The sequence below is a fragment of the Silene latifolia genome, chromosome 9 (genome assembly GCF_048544455.1).
Source record: "Silene latifolia isolate original U9 population chromosome 9, ASM4854445v1, whole genome shotgun sequence".
NCBI classification, from domain to species: Eukaryota; Viridiplantae; Streptophyta; class Magnoliopsida; order Caryophyllales; family Caryophyllaceae; genus Silene; species Silene latifolia.
This window is the reverse complement of record NC_133534.1, coordinates 126073381-126096641: the sequence shown is the minus strand read 5'-3', so window position 1 is coordinate 126096641 and position 23261 is coordinate 126073381. Positions and strand designations below refer to the sequence as shown.

Below are 23261 nucleotides of genomic sequence, written 5' to 3'. Positions count from 1 at the left end.
AGATAGCAACAGTCAAACGCCCTTGACCGGTGTTTGGCGCGAAGCGATCATTCCGTCGAAGTTCTCGTTCCCACTCACAGTATGAAAATATGACAAGGGAACTAAACAATGCGAGATGACCGGAAGCTTGGACACACTTTGACGAGCCGAGCAAGCACAAAAATCCGTCCGGCGCCTACAAACAATCTGTGGCCAGGAGTTATAACAAGAATGTGAAAGTCGGGCTCCTGGAGGTAGGAGACCTGGTTCTCAGAGGTGTTTCAAAACACCAAGAATCGAAAAGCAGGCAAATTCGCCTACAAATGGGAAGGACCATACCAGGTAGAAGGAGTTCTTGGCCATGGTGCATACAGACTGATGACTATGGACGGTCAAATCATACAACGCCCATGGAACATACTTCACCTGAAGAGATATTACTTTTAATAATAAGTAGACTCTAGCTTTTAGAATGATGTACTATGAAAAGCCAAACCATCTTTTAAAAGTTAAAATAAAAATCCGGTAGTAGGCATATTGCCAGTTTCACTTTTATTTCTGGTGTCTCTAGTTATTTTTAAGACTTTAAACTACTATTAGATGATGTGGTCAGGCAGCGTCCTGGGACCACAATTACTCTGGTACCCCATGAGATGGCGACAGGTACTTCACATCATTTTAATAGATTCTTTTATTTTCAGGCTTCTCTAAGTACACCACTTTGAATTCTGGTATCTATGGTACTTTGAAAGGATGTCTAGCAGATCACAATCGCCAACGCGGGGTGACAAGGCACATGGCACTCCAACATGCCTAACCTATTTTCTCCACAAGGAGCACCCTCACCAAGCGGACTGTGGAACATACGAAAGGGAGCCTGGCTGACAGTTGAATACGCTTACCCAGCTACCCCTGATACCACCTCCTGGACGTAGCCCGCACTAATCGCAATTAATCTAAGCCCCATCATGCATGCACACGAACATGGAACGTAGGGATATCTGCGCTACCAGAATCCTGCAGCGTCTCCATCGGTCCTAGAATGACGATAAACTTGCCTCAATGACGCCCATGTCGGCTTTAAACGAGATGAACACACCTTGCGTCATGAACAAAGTTAAGTAGTCCAAAAACTGTGGCATACGCCTAAATCAGCCATCAGGCTGACACGGCAGCTAGCTTAGTCTGGATCAGCCTTTTCAGGCTGGCCAGGCTGGTCTAAATCAGCCTCCTAGGTTGACACGGCCACTCCTCCCTATATTGCGGCATACGCCTAAATACTAAAAATTATTAATTGCAACTTTATGAGGCCGTTGTGACATATTGAAATTGAGATTGAGATTGAGATTAGTTACTGGTATTGAGTTATGAGATTAGTTACTGGTATTGAAATTGACGATATTGAAATTGAGATTGAGATTGAGATTGAGGTTAGTTAACACGGTTCTTTGAACCTTGACGATATTGAAATTGAGATTGAGATTAGTTACTGGTATTGAGTTATGAGGCCGTTGTGACATATTGTGTTTATGGTCCAGAGTGACCCTAGTTATTGAGTTATATTATGAGATTGGAATTGACATTGAGATGGATATATTATTTCGCGGTCTTATCCGCCAGTTCGCTCACCCCTTGTCATTGGCTTAGGATTGACAACAAGAATTCGATATCTGGTTACTTTGTAGTACTTTATTATGAGATGAAGTAATGAGTTGAGATTGAGTTAATTATTGGGACAAGAGTGTCTATTATATTATGGAGTAAGTTTGAGATGAGATTAGTTTATGGGGAGTGTTTTTATTATTCTCCGTGTTTCTTTTATTTTTACATGTCTGTATTTCCACGCCATGACCAAAAACTATTCTGCTTATATTGAGGTATTATCTGTTACTCAGCTTTCCGGCTGACGTGTTTTCTCCCTTCGGGGCTACTCGTCATGAGGGTAGTTCCTTTCTGTCTTCTGGTTTTATTTCAGGTTAATTCCGCTGTTGTTCGAAAGGATTTTTATTTCAAGAGAAGATTTTTATTAAAGAATTTATAAAGTTTTGGTTCCAATTTGTATTCTTTATTTCTAAAAGGATTTGTAATAAGAGACTTTGAATATTAATTATAATATCCTTGTATTTCGGCCATTTTTGTATGTAAAGGTTAGTTTTAATTTAGCCGAAAATCAGGGGTGTTACACAAATATTAATTCTAGTAATCAAATTAATATTTGTATTAAGAAGGATTTCCTTGGTACAATCCTTGAGGAGAGATTCCATAATTGAATCTTGTTCATCCATTTTGAAAGCTCAAGAACTAAGGAAGGAGACCTTACTAGTGCCCTAATAGCCGAAAATACATTTGTAAGGAACCGTTTTTCTTCACTCTTGTATTTTATTTTGCATGCATAAGATCTAGAATTAATTTTATGACTAAATTAATTTATCACATATTCAATATGTAAACTTATGAGATTGATGAATCCAAACAAGTACAACTTCCTTGACCAGAAGACTTCCTTAAAACCGCTTTACTAGATCACAACGCAACATATTACACGGAATAACAAATAATAACCTTATGAATATCATCCCTACTTTACTCATGAGGCCGGAACCGCACACTATCACTTACAGATATCATACATACACATACAAGTATAACATGTGACGCGGAACACTCATATAACGACTCATATCTATAACACCGTACCATTACTCGTGAGGTCGGAACCTCACACAAAGATTTACACACATCATAGACCCATAATCAAATCTAACTAGCCAATCCTGATCACGTAAGTTACCACTTGATAACGAATATCTCTCATCCGAACTTAACTCAGATGCCCTTCATAACATATCCTCCCATCCACACACTTATCACCACCCGGCGAACGTATCCATATCATCAGTACTCAACTACTAGCAAACACCTCATATATCAACATCTTATACTCCCTCACAATCATACATACCAATCAGTCTCCACAAAATCAAACCCTTTAGAACAGCTAACTTCCCTATATAACTTCATCCTCAACCACTAATGACAACACTACGACACCACCAACCTTCATGTGACTACTCTCTTACTATCACTTCTTAATATAACAATCGTTTCCTCTCTTTGGTTGTCATCCCAATAACGAACATCAAATCCACCAACAAAATTACCTCAACATTCTTTCCAATTCTATCCTTTAATGTATCGTCACCTAACTCTCCACCAAAATCTCATATCGTGCAAACACCCTACCAGCTTCTTATTACCTTAATAACTCAAAACTCACGGCTAACATAACGTCCTGAACTACTATATAACCATTAACTCACACCTTCTCATGATGCTATCGTACATTTCCATGATTCCTTACTTTCATGTTCCATAACTTTGGTCAACATTCTCTCAACTTACTTCCATCCAATAATACCAATTAATAATCCATCTCCTTCCTTCTTCTACCTAACTCTTTAGTAATCTGGTTACCTTCTTGTTGCTCCACAACTCAAATCCCATTCATTCATATTAATATCTTCTCATTCTGTCTTATCACTGATCATCTCTCATCATACTATTCACTCACACTTGTCACCATCAAGTCCACATAACTAACGGTTACTCTTCAATTAGTTGTCTCTCCCTTCCGTATTCCTAGAAACCAAAAATTCACCTCATACCGTTAATTTCCCAAAGAATTACACACTAGGCTCACGTCTTGATAATCCAAATTCCCCAAACTGAGTCACTATCTACAAATCCACATTGCGACATAACTCCATCTAAGTTCCCTATATACCCCTCTTCTCCATCCCTCTACAAACACCTTTCATTACATATTTATTCTTAACCAACAAAATCCTATCCATCTCCCTCCATAAGTCCTTACACCTCTCAAGTTGTCACTATTCACATCCTTCCTTTCAATCTTTCATTCTCACGTTTCTTTACACTTACATCACCCTTGCCCATATACACTTACTTTTATATTACTCAACACGCGACTATATCACTCACCATATCTCACAAAACATACTCCTCGCCTCGATTAGCTCATAAATCTTCCTTTTCTTTTTCCACTATCCCTCACAACCAAATATAACTCATGTCCTCCCTATCCAACACATATCCCTCTTAAGTCGGCATTCCCCGCTTCATAGCATCTGGTAACTTACGTATCAAGACCGTCACAACCATAAAAGAATGCTTTAAGACCCAAAACATACGTGTGCACATAACCTACGACTCAAAACATTTGTAAGAACGTAGCCGCCGTCTCAAAATAACTGCCCAAAGAGATACTCGGTCGAGTGCAAGACGTACTCGGCCGAGTAGTGGATACTCGGTCGAGTAATGAGACTACTCGGCCGAGTTCGCGACTCCAGAAGCTAAACAGAATTATCACGGAAAGATTACTCGGCCGAATATGGGTTACTCGGTCGAGTATGAAAGATACTCGGCCGAGTATGGCCTACTCGGTCGAGTACTGACGCAGTTCTCATCAACGTCCAGTTTTCGTAAAATAATTATATCTCACTCATTACTTGGTCATGTTGGGCGTGTGACCTATCGTTAGAATCGTAAGACGACAAGCCGTATAAACTGGTGTCATTTGTGACCAGTTTCATGTAGGATTGTGAGTAGTTACTCCTTGCATAACATGTTCATTAATTTGCACATATATGCAAATTGCTTTTTGCCGTCATACATTCGGGTTAGTGGTTGGTGTCACATGCAGGGAGGTGCTTACATTTCCCTTTTCTTTCATTTTTACCCATAAACTCCACATTAGCCAAATTTGCCTGTTGACCTTTAGCTACATTCCAAATTTAGCCTGCCTTGTCAAGCTAGTTTAGATTGTTTTGCGGTATATTGTCTATTGTATCAAATGTTGGCGCGTATTCTGTTGATTCGGAGTTGGTAATTTATGAAGAAAAGGAGGATGATGAAAAAAAAAAGACGTGAAAAAAAAAGAAGGAAAAAAGAGAAGTTGAAAAAAAAAGGAATTCGAAAAAAAAAAAGAAAAAATTCGAAGAAAAAGAAGAAGAAACCGAAAGAAATAAAGAAAAAAATTCAAAAAAAAAAAAATGTTGTTTGTTAGTCGGTTTCACTCCTATATTCTATCTTATATCATTTGAGGAGTATGTTTGGTTTGGTTTGGTGAGATTTTATGCCAAATGAAGGGCATGTGCTTTATTCTATAATTGAGTTGGAAATGGATATGTCTCATATGGTTCTGTTTAGGTACTAGCTTGATCACCTATACCTCCACATTCCCATAAATGTTTTGCCTTTTCTTACCCATTGCCTCACTTTACCATATTTTTGTAAGCCCTCGGCTGTGACAGGACCTTGTTTGGTTGGAATGTGTGTACGGTAGCTAGAATTGTCTATCATATTAGTTGCATGCATGTTTATGTGGGTCGTAGTCTAGGTGAGCGACTATTTTTCTCCCTCTCTCTTACATTCATATGCTTACCCTTTGCTTCATGAGAGAAGAGTGACCCGTGAGAGTCCATTATTAAAGGTCTTGCAAGGTCGACGGTTCAGCTACTTTTATAAACATCTTATAACTCGTTTGCATTTGACTATCTTGCTATGAGTGTTAGTTTGCTTGCATTAAATTGGTTTAAGTGGGCATTTGTAGCTAGCTCTGAGTTATCTTTTCCGTTCCATTAGTTGCATTTTAGTTTACTCGGGGACGAGTAAAGGTTTGGTTTGGGGAGATTTGATACGTGCATTTTATATAGTCTTTTTAGCCTATTTTATGCACGTATTTCTATGCTTTTATCGTAGTTTTATGCTACGAAATGCCCCGAATATGCTACTTTGGGTTATTATGTCTTATTTGCAGGTATGGATCCAAAAGTAGTGAAATCAAGCCTTTTACCATCCTTTTAGCATGCATTTGGAGGAAGAGTGAATTTGGAGCGGGAATGAAGCTATTTTGAGATGCGCATTGGAGTAAGGAAGTTAGGCGAGCCAAGAGAGTGCTTCAATTTGCTAGTTCCTGCTTGTAAGAGCCATATCTCGAGTTCTACAACAGATATTCAGGTGATTCCAATTGGAGATGAAAGTTTGTCCTTTTAGCTTTCCAACGCCACCAACCACGCCCTGTTTGCCTAAGTAACGAAGGAATGGCAGCCGTTTGAAGTTCAGTGCGCAAAGCAGGAATTACGCGCTGAGAAGTGCTCGATCGAGAAGTATTTCTGTTCGATCGAGAGCCCATTTGCTCGATCGAGAGCTACTTCTTCTCGATCGAGTGATTAAAGGGGGAAGAAGTTCTCGATCGAGAGGAATGCTAATGAATATCACTCGATCGAGAGCCTTAAGTGTTCGATCGAGCAACAATCCTTGACGGGCTGGGCTTTTAAGCTTTATTTTCCGCAATTAGGTTAATAAATCTTATTTTTCTTATAAATAAGATATTAGGACGACATAATGGGGGGCTTCTCCTCTCTAATAACTCTTAATACTCTGCTGCTTGTTACTGTTACTTTGCCCTTATTTTCCGGATCATTTATATCAGTAATTTCTTCTCTCCTTTCTCTCTTTTTATTCAATGTTTATTGTTCCCTCTCCTTCTTTATTTATTGTTCTTATTTATTCCATGTCTAGCTAAATCCCCGTAGTATGTTAGGATTAGGGAAGCCGTGGTAGCGATGTTTTAATTGACTTATATAGATTAGTCTTGCGATAGGAATTGTATTAGGCAATTTAATTGTTATCCTCGAATGAATGCATGCGAGAGACCATAAATTTAGTTGACCCCGACCTAGATCGAAAGATTGGAAGGGAAGGCTTGCTTAATTACAATAGGGTATTGCAGTGAGGGCGAAAGTTAAGCTGTTTACGCTCTAGGGCGGTTTAAGGACCGAAAGGTGACGACCATAGCTCTTCTTATCAATAGTCTAATCGCCTTAGTATTCCCGATAGTATAAGATCTGATAGCTGCCACGGTAGACCGACTCCTAGCATACTTCCTTTCTCTTATTTTTAATTTCCTTTATTCCCTTCTCTTGCCTTTAGTTTCAGTAGTTTAGTTAGTTCACAATCAATTCAAAACCCCATTTCGTGACACCCTGACAGGACCAATTAAACAGGATAGATAGCAACTTAGCCTCCCCGTGGAGATCGACCCTACTTACCGACTTCATTAGTAGTAACTTAGGTATTTATTTTTGGTACGAAACGACAAAGATCAAATTTTGGCGCCGTTCTTCGGGGAGGCGACGCTTTTTATCTGTTTTATTTTGTTTGCCCTTTCGCCTCAAGGGAAGACTAAGTACCTTGAGGCTGTTCTTATCTTCTTCTTTAGTGTTGTTTTGATAGGCCTACAGGTTTATTAGACAGGCTAAGGGAGATTATCGAAGGGAAGGCTTGAGTACCTTCGATCCCTCTTTCCAAGATGACATCTGTCTCCCGACTAATTGCTCAGTTTGAAGCCCAAGCTGAGAAACCTGCTAGTTGGGAAAGGAAGAAATCTTGGGGATGTGGTGTTGCTGAGCACAATGCAGCTGTAGTTGTGCCGCCACATCCACTCCATCAATGGCCACCGCAACAAGATCCTCGTGATATACAGAAAAAAGAAATCGCGGAGCTGAAATCCTTAATTCTAGAATATGATAGATATATGGGTGCTCAAGTCACCGAGCTGCGATGCAAATTGCTCGGTTAATGTTTGGGTTGAATGATCGGCAACCGGAAGAGGTGTACTTGACCAAGAGCGGTTTTTCCCATGAAGAACCCGCGTTGCCCAATCTTGAAAATGATTTCTATATTTCGGATGACGACTTTCTATCGTATTTCCGTGTATGCGAGGATATCAGCGTGACAGGAAGAAAGTCCTCGATCGAGTAATATCTCTTCTCGATCGAGTGACATGCAGGAGGATAGTTCTCGATCGAGTGATTTTGTTACTCGATCGAGTGAGATGCGGGAGGAAAGTGGTCGATCGAGTGGTTATTCTGCTCGATCGACTGAATTGGCCATTGGGAGCTTTAATTCGTCACTTGGGTTCATATTGGATGACGAGTTTGACGATGATGAAGGTTACGGTGAACCTCCCTTATTCACAGCAGAGGCGGATACACGTGAAGCTGCGATTTACGGGATGGATTCCACTGAGGAGGTTGATGATAAAGCAGCTGAGACGGTAATTGCTCCTAGCACGAATGAGGTAATCCATTCCTTTGTCAGTGATTCCGTCGTTGAGAGCGACCAACCCGAGGTAGTAAGCGATAATTTCATTATTGTTTGTTTTAACAGTATATTGCCTCGTTTAATTTGTGCTCCTTCTTTTAATGCTACACCCTCTCATATGTGGACGCATAATTTAACGAATTTTCACCGTCCTTATCATTTCAAGTTTGCTAATCTGAATCGGGACCCTTATATATTGACAATTGCTCCCGCGCTCCTTTATTTTGTGGATAAATTTAGGAGCGCTCATAGGAAATTTGTTCGGCTTAAAAAGTTAAACATTTTTATTTCCTATTTCTGTATTCCACTTTTGTGCTACTTATGCTTTTTTGTAGCACATGCGCAGCTATTTGACAGGTTGCTGCGCGCTTTGAGCTGTTTTGATTGTGATTAATTATAGGGGCTCGAAGAAAAAGAAGGTCGAGCTGGGACCTGTCTGAAGCTAGCGCTACCCGGGAGGCAACCCGGAGATTTTATTTTGCATTTTAATTCATTTCAGTTGTAATAAATGGTTTTTATACCATAAAACTATCTCAGTATGCTTGTTTTTGTCAGTTGCGGGCTATTTTTCATTGCATTATGCAGGAATACGCTGCGGATCACTCGAGCGAGTACTTTTTGTACTCGATCGAGCACTCGTGCTGCCAAATCCATTCGATCGAGCATTTCATCTACTCGATCGACCACCTGCGAGCTGATTTTGGGTGCCCTTTCACGTTTTGACTTGGATTAGCTTCCTGAGACGGTTTTCCGGGCCTTAGCAACCTCCCATTTCATGGTCGGTTTGGGGAGGTCCCCTTATTCGCGCATTTTGTGAGTTTTTTCGCTTTTACTCTCTTTCTCCTTCAGTTTGCATTTCCTTTCCATGTTTTGGTACAATGGGGGCATTGTACGGTTTGGTTTGGGGAGGTTCTGCATCCATATCTGTGTCTGCATTTTGTTTTCATTGCATTTCAGTTATCATATTTAATTTATGTATGCATCGTCTGTTATTTCCATAAAAATTGAAAAAATGGAAAAAATTCAAAAAAAATTTCATGTTTATTTTAGCATATAGGTTGAGTCGGAACGGTAGATTTCAATGATGAAATTGCACTATATTTGTCGTTTGCTTAAGCCTTGCATTAATTAATATCTTTTAGCTTTGTCTTATTGCATATCTACGAGTTAATGTTTAATTCAGCTGAACATATAGACTTGACCTGAAATTTTGGCAACCTACTTATAAATTCTAAGATTTAGAGCCGTATAAACTGGTGTCATTTGTGACCAGTTTCATGTAGGATTGTGAGTAGTTACTCCTTGCATAACATGTTCATTAATTTGCACATATATGAAATTCAAATTGCTTTTTGCCGTCATACATTCGGGTTAGTGGTTGGTGTCACATGCAGGGAGGTGCTTACATTTCCCTTTTCTTTCATTTTTACCCATAAACTCCACATTAGCAAAATTTGCCTGTTGACCTTTAGCTACATTCCAAATTTAGCCTGCCTTGTCAAGCTAGTTTAGATTGTTTTGCGGTATATTGTCTATTGTATCAAATGTTGGCGCGTATTCTGTTGATTCGGAGTTGGTAATTTATGAAGAAAAGGAGGATGATGAAAAAAAAAAGACGTGAAAAAAAAAAGAAGGAAAAAAGAGAAGTTGAAAAAAAAGGAATTCAAAAAAAAAAAAAAAAAATTCGAAGAAAAAGAAGAAGAAACCGAAAGAAATAAAGAAAAAAAATTCAAAAAAAAATGTTGTTTGTTAGTCGGTTTCACTCCTATATTCTATCTTATATCATTTGAGGAGTATGTTTGGTTTGGTTTGGTGAGATTTTATGCCAAATGAAGGGCATGTGCTTTATTCTATAATTGAGTTGGAAATGGATATGTCTCATATGGTTCTGTTTAGGTACTAGCTTGATCACCTATACCTCCACATTCCCATAAATGTTTTGCCTTTTCTTACCCATTGCCTCACTTTACCATATTTTTGTAAGCCCTCGGCTGTGACAGGACCTTGTTTGGTTGGAATGTGTGTACGGTAGCTAGAATTGTCTATCATATTAGTTGCATGCATGTTTATGTGGGTCGTAGTCTAGGTGAGCGACTATTTTTCTCCCTCTCTCTTACATTCATATGCTTACCCTTTGCTTCATGAGAGAAGAGTGACCCGTGAGAGTCCATTATTAAAGGTCTTGCAAGGTCGACGGTTCAGCTACTTTTATAAACATCTTATAACTCGTTTGCATTTGACTATCTTGCTATGAGTGTTAGTTTGCTTGCATTAAATTGGTTTAAGTGGGCATTTGTAGCTAGCTCTGAGTTATCTTTTCCGTTCCATTAGTTGCATTTTAGTTTACTCGGGGACGAGTAAAGGTTTGGTTTGGGGAGATTTGATACGTGCATTTTATATAGTCTTTTTAGCCTATTTTATGCACGTATTTCTATGCTTTTATCGTAGTTTTATGCTACGAAATGCCCCGAATATGCTACTTTGGGTTATTATGTCTTATTTGCAGGTATGGATCCAAAAGTAGTGAAATCAAGCCTTTTACCATCCTTTTAGCATGCATTTGGAGGAAGAGTGAATTTGGAGCGGGAATGAAGCTATTTTGAGATGCGCATTGGAGTAAGGAAGTTAGGCGAGCCAAGAGAGTGCTTCAATTTGCTAGTTCCTGCTTGTAAGAGCCATATCTCTAGTTATACAACAGATATTCAGGTGATTCCAATTGGAGATGAAAGTTTGTCCTTTTAGCTTTCCAACGCCACCAACCACGCCCTGTTTGCCTAAGTAACGAAGGAATGGCAGCCGTTTGAAGTTCAGTGCGCGAAACAGGAATTACGCGCTGAGAAGTGCTCGATCGAGAACTATTTCTGTTCGATCGAGAGCCCATTTGCTCGATCGAGAGCTACTTCTTCTCGATCGAGTGATTAAAGGGGAAGAAGTTCTCGATCGAGAGGAATGCTAATGAATATCACTCGATCGAGAGCCTTAAGTGTTCGATCGAGCAACAATCCTTGACGGCCGGGCTTTTTAAGCTTTATTTTCCGCAATTAGGTTAATAAATCTTATTTTTCTTATAAATAAGATATTAGGACGACATAATGGGGGCTTCTCCTCTCTAATAACTCTTAATACTCTGCTTGTTATTCTTTGTTACTTTGCCCTTATTTTCCTGGATCATTTATATCGCAATTTCTTCTCTCCTTTCTCTCTTTTTATTCAATGTTTATTGTTCCCTCTCCTTCTTTATTTATTGTTCTTATTTATTCCATGTCTAGCTAAATCCCCGTAGTATGTTAGGATTAGGGAAGCCGTGGTAGCGATGTTTTAATTGACTTATATAGATTAGTCTTGCGATAGGAATTGTATTAGGCAATTTAATTGTTATCCGGTCGAATGAATGCATGCAGGAGACCATAAATTTAGTTGACCCCGACCTAGATCGAAAGATTGGAAGGGAAGGCTTGCTTAATTACAATAGGGTATTGCAGTGAGGGCGAAAGTTAAGCTGTTTACGCTCTAGGGCGGTTTAAGGACCGAAAGGTGACGACCATAGCTCTTCTTATCAATAGTCTAATCGCCTTAGTATTCCCGATAGTATAAGATCTGATAGCTGCCACGGTAGACCAACTCCTAGCATACTTCCTTTCTCTTATTTTTAATTTCCTTTATTCCCTTCTCTTGCCTTTAGTTTCAGTAGTTTAGTTAGTTCACAATCAATTCAAAACCCCCATTTCTGTGACACCCTGACAGACCGAATTAGACAGATAGATAGCAACTTAGCCTCCCTGTGGAGATCGACCCTACTTACTACTAGCTATTAGTTAGTTGTACTTAGGTATTTATTTTTGGTACGAAACGACAGTATCAGTATAAATAGTTAATGATTACATGTTCCAAAAATCAAATCCAAAATAAAGATTACTAAAGTTCAACAACTGAAACTGAAAGATAAATCTCATCACAGCGGAAGCTAGACTCGAGTGATGACTCCCTATCTCGTCCCCATAGCTAATACTCACCATCACCTGTCACAATCTGCTCACCATCCCCGAATGAATCACCACAGATTTTACAAAACAACAACGGGGTTAGTTTACTGCATAATCAAAACAAGACAAGTACGATAACATATCAGCTGATCATCATCCACCTCCAACTCCCAATCACATCAAGTAACTGACTACACACTAAAGTGTGTAGCCCTACCAGTGGGGGACCGCAGCCGTACCCACCTAAGCCCCGCTCGTCAACGAGCGATAACCCTGTTCATTAATGTGCACATCCCTTCCTGTGGCGGGTTACATAGAGGGCGAAACTAGGGCGTGAAGCCACTCCCGCAAGTGACTCCACTCAGCCGGGACACACCTCGTGAACATCACCATCAACCATCACAACTCCAACACCCAACTCCAATTCAACAATCAGCAGATAATCACAATATCAATCGTACAGCAATCACAATACAATCTTAAATCAATTAACAGTAAACCGAGTAGGGAAACCCTACCTTCTCGCAATCTGTTATGCCTCAGCCAATCATACAAATTGTAACACCCCGTATTTTATTAAGTTGGATAAAATTCTTTTAATTTCTATTTTGAATTTAATTACATCATTTAACGATTTATATATATATGCTTAGCTAATTAATTAATTTCATCATAATTCGATACGTTAATTTTAATAATCATTAATAGGTTTATTTAAAGTTAGTTCGAGTTTATTGAAGTTAGTTCGAGTTTATTTATTTAATAATTTCCGTTTCTTTACGAGTCCTTATGAAAGTTGTTTTAAGTGAACCCGAGATGGATTTTGGGAACAAAACCGTCCAATTAGCTATTTTGAGCTTATTTCACTAAGTTAGCAATTTTTATTAATATCCGTTAGTTTCGTAAAAATCACTAATAATTCCGTTTCAAGCCGATTTCTTATTATTTCCGTTAACTATCTGAGTTTATTTTATTTTTCATTCTTTAAACTTATTTATTATTGATTCCATTTCATTTATGAGACTCTTTCTTAAACCGGTTAAATTTAACTCGAAACGGTTTTAATAACTATCGAAGTTTCTTAACGACGAAGAAATGTACGTATAATAAATAGCAGGCTGGCAGGCTGCTGCCTCATTTTTGATTTCCCACGTCTCTTTCTTCTTTTCCTCTTCTTCGCCCTTCTTTTTTTCCTTCATCATTTACCTCTTCAATTTTTTGTCTATAATCCGTCCCGGTGCTCCGTTTGTCATCCGTTTTCAACATTTTTTCATTCCACAGTGGTCCTCTTATCGTTTCCGTCAATCCGTTGTAAGTAAAATTCATTTTCGTCATGTATTTTTACAAACCCATTTATATTTTCAGCTTTATTTATTATAAGACGGTTGTATGTACTAAAATAGACGGTCTGGTAGAAGATTACAAAGGTAACGATAACGGATTACTCGATATTACTTGTAAAATATGTTTATTTCGAATGCTGGTTAGTCTGTTTTATAATTGAGACGGTGTATAATTATATATAGGGATCTTTATGGATGTTAATTAGTCAGTTGTATAGTTGAGACGGTGTATACTGATATGTGGAGATGATTGAGACGGTGTATACTGACCTCTAGGGATCATTTGGGATGCTAGCTAGTAAGTGGTATATTTAAGACGGTGTATCTTTGACATGTATGGATTGTTTTGGGTGATAATTGGTGTGTTTTATAGTTGAGACGGTGTATACTGACATGTAGGGATTGTTTTGGACTGATTTGGACTCTGTGTTGGGGCGATTTTTGTAGTCTTTAGGGACTGTTTTTGAGTTGCTTTATACTTGTGGATTTCCGCTCTAAAACCGTTTTAAATGCTGACTTAGTTGGCTCAGCTAGGACTGTTTTTAGGCGCGAGAATGGAGTCTTAAGGGGACGATTGGTACTGTTTTGGGCGGGGACGAGAGCCGTCATCGTGGGTTTTCACTTTGCATTTGAGGACTGGAGTTGGGGTCGAACTTAGGCATCTTTTGGGTTCTGTTTTGGACTGATTTTTGGGTCAGGTTATGAAGTAGTTTGTGTGAAGGGTCTGAGTTGGCTCACTAAATGGGAAATTATATGGGTGAGATTAAGGTTAATGTGGCATTAGTATCCTGTAAGAGTTTAATTTCATTTGAAGCTTGGAATTACCGTATTGAAGTGTCACGTAAAACCTATGTATACAACAAGTGTCTAAAATTCGAGATAATAGTCTAAGATTAGTTATCTATTTAATTTCCGTCTCTTATTTTATATAACGATAATTCGTTAATATCGTCCTTTCACATAATTATTTTAGATGGCTCATATGTGGTTGAAGATGAAGAGTAATTTTGGGTTTTAGAAGCTTTCTCAAGTTATTACTTGTCTCTTTGCTAGCGTAAGGTAACTATTCCGAGTTACTCGACGAATTAATGTCACATTAGTAGTAATTGATGTTGTGTTTGGTGTTTGTTAAGTGTTTAGGTGATTGATAATGTGTTACTTTCGTTTTTCACATGATAGAAATTGGAAATAGCATGAGAATAATATTGCGATAAATTTTATGATTTGGGCCAAAGTAGGCCAAGACTCTGAGCTGGGCCAGATTGACCGAACGAGTTTGATCAAACTAGGTTTAAACCGGTCAGCCTCGATTTGACCGATGACCCGTCGCGGGACTCGGGTCGAGGGTTTGTCTTTGAGGTGAGATTGGATGTTTTACGTTGATGCCTTAATATTTGTGACTATCATTTCACATGTTGGTTGTTGGATGAATTGGTTGCTTTATACTTCAGTCTTCTTGTCTTGTTGCCATTTTAGCTTGTTCTCATGAATTATGAGATTAACGGTTAGCTGGAATTTGGGTTATTATTGATATTGGAGATATTGTTGGATTGTCAGCTGAATATGCTCTTGCGTAGCCTTTCATATACTAGGGTGTGTATGATCATTTGAGTGTGCAAGTTTGGACTCTTTGCCTCTCTTATGGTTAATTGGGTGTCCTACTTGTCTTGTGTGGTGTGGGCTAAAGTATTCAAGCTGGGACCTAGATTGGTTTTATTTAGGTCCTAGGTGAGTATTTCGGCCTTCATCATAGATAGGTCTTTATAGTCTTTGACGAGTGTATGTTCACTGCTCAATAGCCTTTGTGTTCCTGACTTGGTGGGTTTATATCCAAGTTGGGGCATGACCTCGTTACTTATTTTGAGAGTAAGTGGTCAGCTTAAGTACTAGCCAACCCTTTGGTGGACTCCTTAGGGTACTCACATGGTTTTATAAAATTGTGGGTCTTGGGTGCGGTGGTGTGTATCCGCATGTCTAGGTCTGCAGCATTTAGGACTAGGGTTGTGTTGTGTCTTGGCCATGTTTTTATAGAACCTCTGAGCCAGGATACCGGTTCGATTACCTTCCCTACCTCGTGGTATAGACTCGAGTTACAAAGTGACTATTGACCGTGCTAAGAACTTATGCCTGTCTTTGATATATTGTCCTTTCGTGTATGATGATTCTATGAATCATAGAAGGTGAGATGCAAGCCGGCTATGGTTGATAGAGTTTGGATTCCTGGATGTTATGTGATTCACATGATAGTGTAGTATGAGTCGGTCTAGTATTCACATGCTAGGACTATGTGTTGCTATATTGTTGTTCACATGATAAGCACGACTGTCTAGCATCTATATGCTAAGGCATTGTGTGATTCGTATTCATATTCTTATGTTTACATGTTATATTAATTATGACATTTCGTGGCTGGGAGAACTCGGAGTTACTCCCCACTGACTGTGGCTTTCGTATTTGTATAAAATGCGAATGACAGGTAGGTGATGCATATATGGGGTACATGGACGAGCTAGCGAGCAAAGTAACCTTGGAACCTAGATTGGTTTTATTTTATTGTGACCCTTATACACTTTTTATGTCACATACATTTTTGGGACATATGTCTCCCTCTTTACATTTGGTTGTATAATTTGCTATTCGCGACTTTAGCGATGTTTCATTCATAAGATTTGTTTTGGACCTTGCATGTTTGACACCTTCCCTTTTGGATATCTTTATAACAGGTTCAGGTTTTAAAAATTACAGGTTTTTACTATAATGAACCTATTACAAACATATCCATGCAGTTTTTATTTAGAATTTACATGTTTAATTTTTTCCGCGATAAGTGAGGGTGTCACACAAATGTATAACGTGTAACACATCATGACCTACAACAACGATAATCAACAATGAACCACACATACGATGACCCAAAACCCTAAACCCCCAAAGCCCAAAACTAGGGCAAACCCTAAAAGACAAACTGACAGACTCATAGGCCTAGTGACTTACCGACGCAAGAGAGGAAAGGACAAGACTCACGAGCAATCCACGCTATTAGAGAGATTAGAGGTGATTAGAGTTACGTATAAATGTTTTAGGTTTTGTAAAAAGTAAAATAAAACTGTTAAACTCAATTTATAACTCTAATCCACTTTAATCAAACCGCATAAAATAATTACCGTCAGACCGGATACTCAGTCGAATATAGAATATACTCGGCCGAGTATCCTCTACTCGGTCGAGTATTCCCATACTTGGCCGAGTATTCCAGGACAGTAGCCTGTCCAGAAACACACGACGCACTTACTCGGCCGAGTAAGCTATATTCGGCCGAGTAACAGACTTAGAAAACCGTAGTATTACAGTCATCCTCCTTAAAAAGAACTTCGTCCCCGAGGTTCCAACCCAACTATAGAACATGAACACCTAACACTAACTCTACCAACCAACACCGCTCAACACTCATCCCCCAAACTTGACACTAACTCACCCAACAAGGCCTACCTCAACAACGTCATTCAACTTAGCATCAACCACAGAATAGCCTCTTTAACTTCATAATACCATCGAATGCCAAAATATTAAGTGCTGCCAACTCTGTCTTACTCCCATAACGCTCACTAGCAACCTCAATACCAAGACAATCCATCAAATAAGATGGACCACCAAAACGGAATGTTACATTCTACCACCCTTAAAACGAACTTCCTCCTCGAATTTTACTCATACACATAAACATCATCATCCAATCCATCCTTCATTCCACACCAACACTGAAACTTCCAATTAAACTACAACATGTACAACTCTCAAACTCTCTTTGTCGCATGCTACTCCTCTTAAGATAAATGTTACGTCCTCGTAACTCACTAATACAAGACCCTTAGCTATATCTTCTCATTATCTTCATTACCACCGCATGTCAACGATAACCGCCTAGCCTCAACACCTACCTATATCCATTCTTATATCCAAGGCTCTCTTACTCTAGTTGTTCTCATACCTCAATTCATTCGGCACACCACCTAGCCTATACCACAAACGACATACTTCTTTATACATGCACTTATCTCCACAATCATAACTCACGATCCACAATTGTTACACACACTCACACTAGATCCTCAATTCTCTTGTTTATTATCGTAAAACTCATCCATAACTCAACATAGCACTATTTCCCAACACCCTATACTCACTGTCCCAATAAGGATCACGAACCACTTGCCGCTTCCAGCTCAGCGCACACCCATTCCACAAAACTCTTGTCACAAAAATGTCAACCGATGCCTCCTCTAAAACACGATCGAAAGTACTCTAACAACTCCTCATAACAGTGTCCCATCAACAGGATATCACTATACCATGATTACAATGACCATATGCGCAACTCCCTTCCATGTTATACTCTACTCTCACTCCCAAGCCGAAACTGGCAAGAAACATCAATAAACAAAACAACAGTCCATATGTCCAGACCGAAATCACAGGAAACAACAGTAAACAAAACAACAATCTATATAACTGGTATAAACTTTCGAAATCTCGTCTCATAAGTATCCCGCCTACTCCACCACAACCGATGACGGTATCGCAACACCGCCATCAACAGCCGCACCGCAACGCGAAAATACTCATATTACAACACGAAGCACCGTGCCCGGATCGCCACTCTAGGCACAACAACCACATCGTTAGCCATCGCAACTTATACAATCCCATAAACACTGACTTAGTACAACTTCCTTGACCAGAAGACTTCCTTAAAACCGCTTTACTAGATCACAATGCAACATATTACACGGATTAACAAATAATAACCTTATGAATATCATCCATACTATTAATCATGTGGCCAAAACCGCACACTATCACTTACATATATCATACATACACATACAAATATAACATGTGATGCGGAACACTCATATAACGACTCATAACTATAACACCATACCATTACTCGTGAGGTCAGAACCCCACACAAAGATTTACACACATCATAGACCCATAATCGAATCTAACTAGATAATCATGATCACATAAGTTACCACTTGATAACGAATATCTCTCATCCGAACTTAACTCAGATGCCCTTCATAAAATATCCTACCATCCACACACTTATCACCACCCGGCGAACGTAACCATATCATCAGTACTCAACTACTAGCAAACACCTCATGTATCAACATCTTATACTCCCTCACAACCATACATACCAATCAGTGTCCACAAAATCAACCCCTTTAGAACAGCTAACTTCCATATATCACATTATCCTCAACCACTAATGACAACACTACAACACCACCAACCTTCATGTGACTACTCTCTTACTATCACTTCTTAATATAACAATCGTTTCCTCTCTTTGGTTGTCATCCCAATAACGAACATCAAATCCACCAACAAAATTACCTCAACATTCTTTCCAATTCTATCCATTATCGTATCGTCACCTAACTCTCCACCAAAATCTCATATCGTCCAAACACCCTAACAGCTTCTTATTCCCTTAATACATCGAAAGTCACGGCTAACATAACGTCCTGAACTACTATATAACCATTAACTCACACCTTCTCATGATGCTATCGTACATTTCCATGATTCCTTACTTTCATGTTCCATAACTTTGGTCAACGTTCTCTAAGCTTACTTCCATCCAATAATACCAATTAATACTCCATCTCCTTCCTTATTCTACCTAACTCTTTAGTAATCCGGTTACCTTCTTGTTGCTCCACAACTCAAATCTCATTCATTCATATTAATATCTTCTCATTCTTTCTTATCACTGATCATCTCTCATCATACTACTCACTCACACTTGTCACCATCAAGTCCACACAACTAACGGTTACTCTTCAATTAGTTATCTCTCCCTTCCGTATTCCTAGAAACTAAAAATTCACCTCATATCGTTAATTTCCCAAAGAATTACACACTAGGCTCACGTCTTGATAATCCAAATTCCCCAAACTGAGTCACTATCTACAAATCCATGTCGCGACATAGCTCCATCTAAGTTCACTATATACCCCTCTTCTCCATCCCTCTACAAACACCTTTCATTACATATATATTCTTAACCAACAAAATCATATCCATCTCCCTCCATAAGTCCTTACACCTCTCAAGTTGTCACTATTCACATCCTTCCTTTCAATCTTTCATTCTCACGTTTCTTTACACTTATATCACCCTTGCCCATATACACTTACTTTTATATTACTCAACACGTGACTATATCACTCACCATATCTCACAAAACATACTCCTCGCCTCGATTAGCTCATAAATCTTCCCTTTATTTTTCCACTATCCCTCACAGCCACATATAACTCATGTCCTCCCTATCCAACACATATCCCTCTTAAGTCGGCATTCCCCACTTCATAGCATCTGGTAACTTACGTATCAAGACAGTCACAACTGTAAAAGAATGCTTTAAGACCCAAAACATACGTGTGCACATAACCTATGACTCAAAACATTTGTAAGAACGTAGCCGCCGACTCAAAACAACTACCCAAAGAGATACTCGGTCGAGTGCAAGACGTACTCGACCGAGTACAGGACACTCAGTCGAGTAATGAGACTACTCAGCCGAGTTCGCGACTCCAGAAACTAGATAGAATTATCACGGGAAGATTAATCGGCCGAATATGGGTTACTCGGTCGAGTATGAAAGATACTCGGCCGAGTATGGCCTACTCAGTCGAGTACCGACACAGTTCTCAGCAACATCCAGTTTTCGTAAAACAGTCATATCTCACTCGTTGCTTGGTCATTTTGGGCGTGTGATCTATCGTTAGAATCGTAAGAAGATAAGCTATCACCTCCAATTGAAATTACAGCAATACCATTTCTATAACTCGACTTATGACCAAATAAAGACAGCCTTACCGAAATCAAACTCTATACAATTCACTCTTTCTTGCCCAAACAACTTAAACAACAACAAAGAGAACACAAACAACTCAATACTTTTAAAAGCATGATGTGACTCATATTTGAGCACATTTAGTCCCCAAATTATCCTCATTCCTATGCTTTATAGTGCATAATTGGGTCATTTACTATCTTTAGTTTCCCATTTTGCATATTCTTTGAGGTTTTGTTTCCTTGGTAGGAGAGGAGTGCAAACCTTGTATTTTCATGGCAAAATGGAGCTAAATTGATCGCATTCAATGACCAAGCATCAAAGGGAAGACGGTACTCAAAGGCCTATGTAGATAATAAAGTAGATTGGGCAATGATGAAAGGATCCTTGCATCCTCAACAAGATCCCCGCGGATTGTTGAGGAAAGAAGAGAAGAAAAGTGTCTGACCTAGGATCCGAGCGGATCGCTGCCAATCCGAGCGTCCCCCTGCCCAGCAATCCGAGCGTCCCAACAGCAAGACGCTCGTCTTGAAGCCTCGCAATCCGAGCATCTCCTCCATGATCCGCTCGGATCTCATTACAGGAACCACCGTGCCAGCTTCCAAGACGCTCGGGACGAGCATATTTATGTGGGACTAGCAAAACGGAGATGCGCATCTCCTTGGAGAGGAGCACTTCCTCAACTTTTCTTAAGGGTCTTAATAGTCATTTAAGCCCTTGGTAACTCTAATCTTTGTACCTAATCTTTAGTATAAATACCCCTTTGTACTACCTAGATTAGCAAGCAATCTTAATACTCTCTAAATCAAGTTGTAATCAATTAGTAATCTCATCTTAATGTTGTAATCAACTCTTAATCTAGTCTTAATACAAATCTCATTTCTTAATCTTTCCTTAATTTCTCTATTGTTCATCATTTATTTTGGGTAATTAGAAGATCATTTGGGTTTATTGGGAGATTGACAACCTTCCATCAATCATCACGTACTTCTATTATTCTTTGCATTATTATTTTGGAATCTCCATAGGTATAATTCTCTTAATCCTTGCTTTAATTATTGTTAATTATTTTCATTCATTCATCATGTTTTGCCTTGTTAATGTGATTGACAACCTTGTTAGCATGTTAAACTTGATCATGAGTGAGTAGTTTCCTTAGCTAGGGTTAATGGGTAATTAGGAGAAACCAACATGGGGATTGATTCATGCTTAACCTAATATGTTTTCATAATTAATTTGCTTGCTTGTTGTGATTCCAACTTATGCACATGTTATGTTTGATGAAATGCGAGCCTGTGAATCCTTGCATTTTTTTTTACCCATTACTTATCTTTTCAATGAGGCTTGTAAGACATAAACCAACTTGAGCCTCATTAGACCATGCATAATGTTGAATAGGGAGGATTAAGTCAACTTGTAGGTGTTGTACAATCTAATCGATTCGGCCCCGGGACCTAAACCTTCTTAGGGATTGTAAGATATACACTAACTCGATCCCATCCCAATAGTAATTGCTTGCTTATAATTTGAGAACATATTTGTATGATCAACTCCCATGTATTCCCCTATGAACCCATGATACCCTAGTGCTTCTAATAAATTGTTTACACCTTCATTTTATCTACCTTGCTTTGTTTTTATTGTTAATTAGTTTTAATTGATCCCTTATCTCAACCCCAAATTGTGACACCCTAAGACACGACCATTTACAATTGAAAATCCTACATCAATACTCGTCCCTTGGGATCCGACCTTTACTTGCCTCTTTACTAAGCGTAGTTTGTGAAGTTATAAATATTGTTTTGGTTGAGTAACTTTTGACAACGAGTTTTACAACACCACCAGAAATGGCGCCGTTGCCGGGGACGGTGTTAACTTGATTTGATTTTCTTTGAATTGTTTTTAGTTGTGTCTTTCTTCACCTTGGGGAAGTCAATCTCCTCAAGGTTTGTTCTAATTGTTTTCAAGTTGTTTTATATCTTGCATGTCTAGGAGATCACAAGGTAACTTGTTACCCATTGATCTTGAAATTGAAAGAACTTTGACCAACAATAGAAGACTTACTAGATATACTTTGAGAGGTATTGGTGAGATTGTGGACATTCAACCAAATAATATTGAGTTTACCAACCCTTTTGCAAGAGAAGGAGAGGATAACCCAACACAAAACCAACCACAAAATCAACCCACAATGCCTAAATTTTCATCACATTCCGTACCAACCGAGGAAAACCTACCAAATGGTACTCCTACAACACAACATTTAACCGGTAATTTCATTGCCAAATCCGCATTCATACAACTAGTTGAGAGAAGTCAATTTGGGGGGATGCCTAGTGAAGACCCTAATTCTCATATGGAGACTTTTTGTGACTATTGTGATGCGATTTCTCAAACCGGAGTTACTCAAGACCAAATTCGATGGGTCTTATTTCCTTTTTCTTTGATTGGTACCGCGAAACAATAGTTGAAGAGCCTAGATAAAGCTACTCTTGGTATTGATTCTTGGAAGAAATTGGCACTTGCTTTCTACAAAAAATTCTATCCTCCGGAGAAGACTAACATGTTGAGAGCCCAAATCACCGGGTTCAAATAAAAGGAAGAGGAATCTTTGTATGAAGCATGGGAGAGATTTAAGGACACTTGTCGATCTTGTCCACACCATGGACTTAGCGAGTGGTTCCTTGTACAACAATTTTGGAATGGTCTATATGAAGACTCCCGAAACATTCTCAATATGGGATCAAATGGTATGTTTACCGAAGTTGATGACAATCAAACATGGAACAAGATTAAAGAAATGGCGGCCCATAACTCACAACATAGTAGACCTCGGAAGGCTACTAGAGGAGGAAAGCATGAGGTGGACTCTATTACTCAATTGGGTATTCAACT

General features: G+C 39.0%; 1 non-coding gene across 1 annotated transcript; it reads right to left on the bottom strand.

Annotated features, from left to right (window-relative positions):
* Positions 1–22929: 22929 nt before the first annotated feature.
* LOC141603534 (small nucleolar RNA R71) lies at positions 22930–23036 on the bottom strand. The gene has a single exon (XR_012525404.1). It is a non-coding gene; the product is annotated as a small nucleolar RNA R71 (small nucleolar RNA).
* Between the last annotated feature and the right edge of the window lie 225 nt (positions 23037–23261).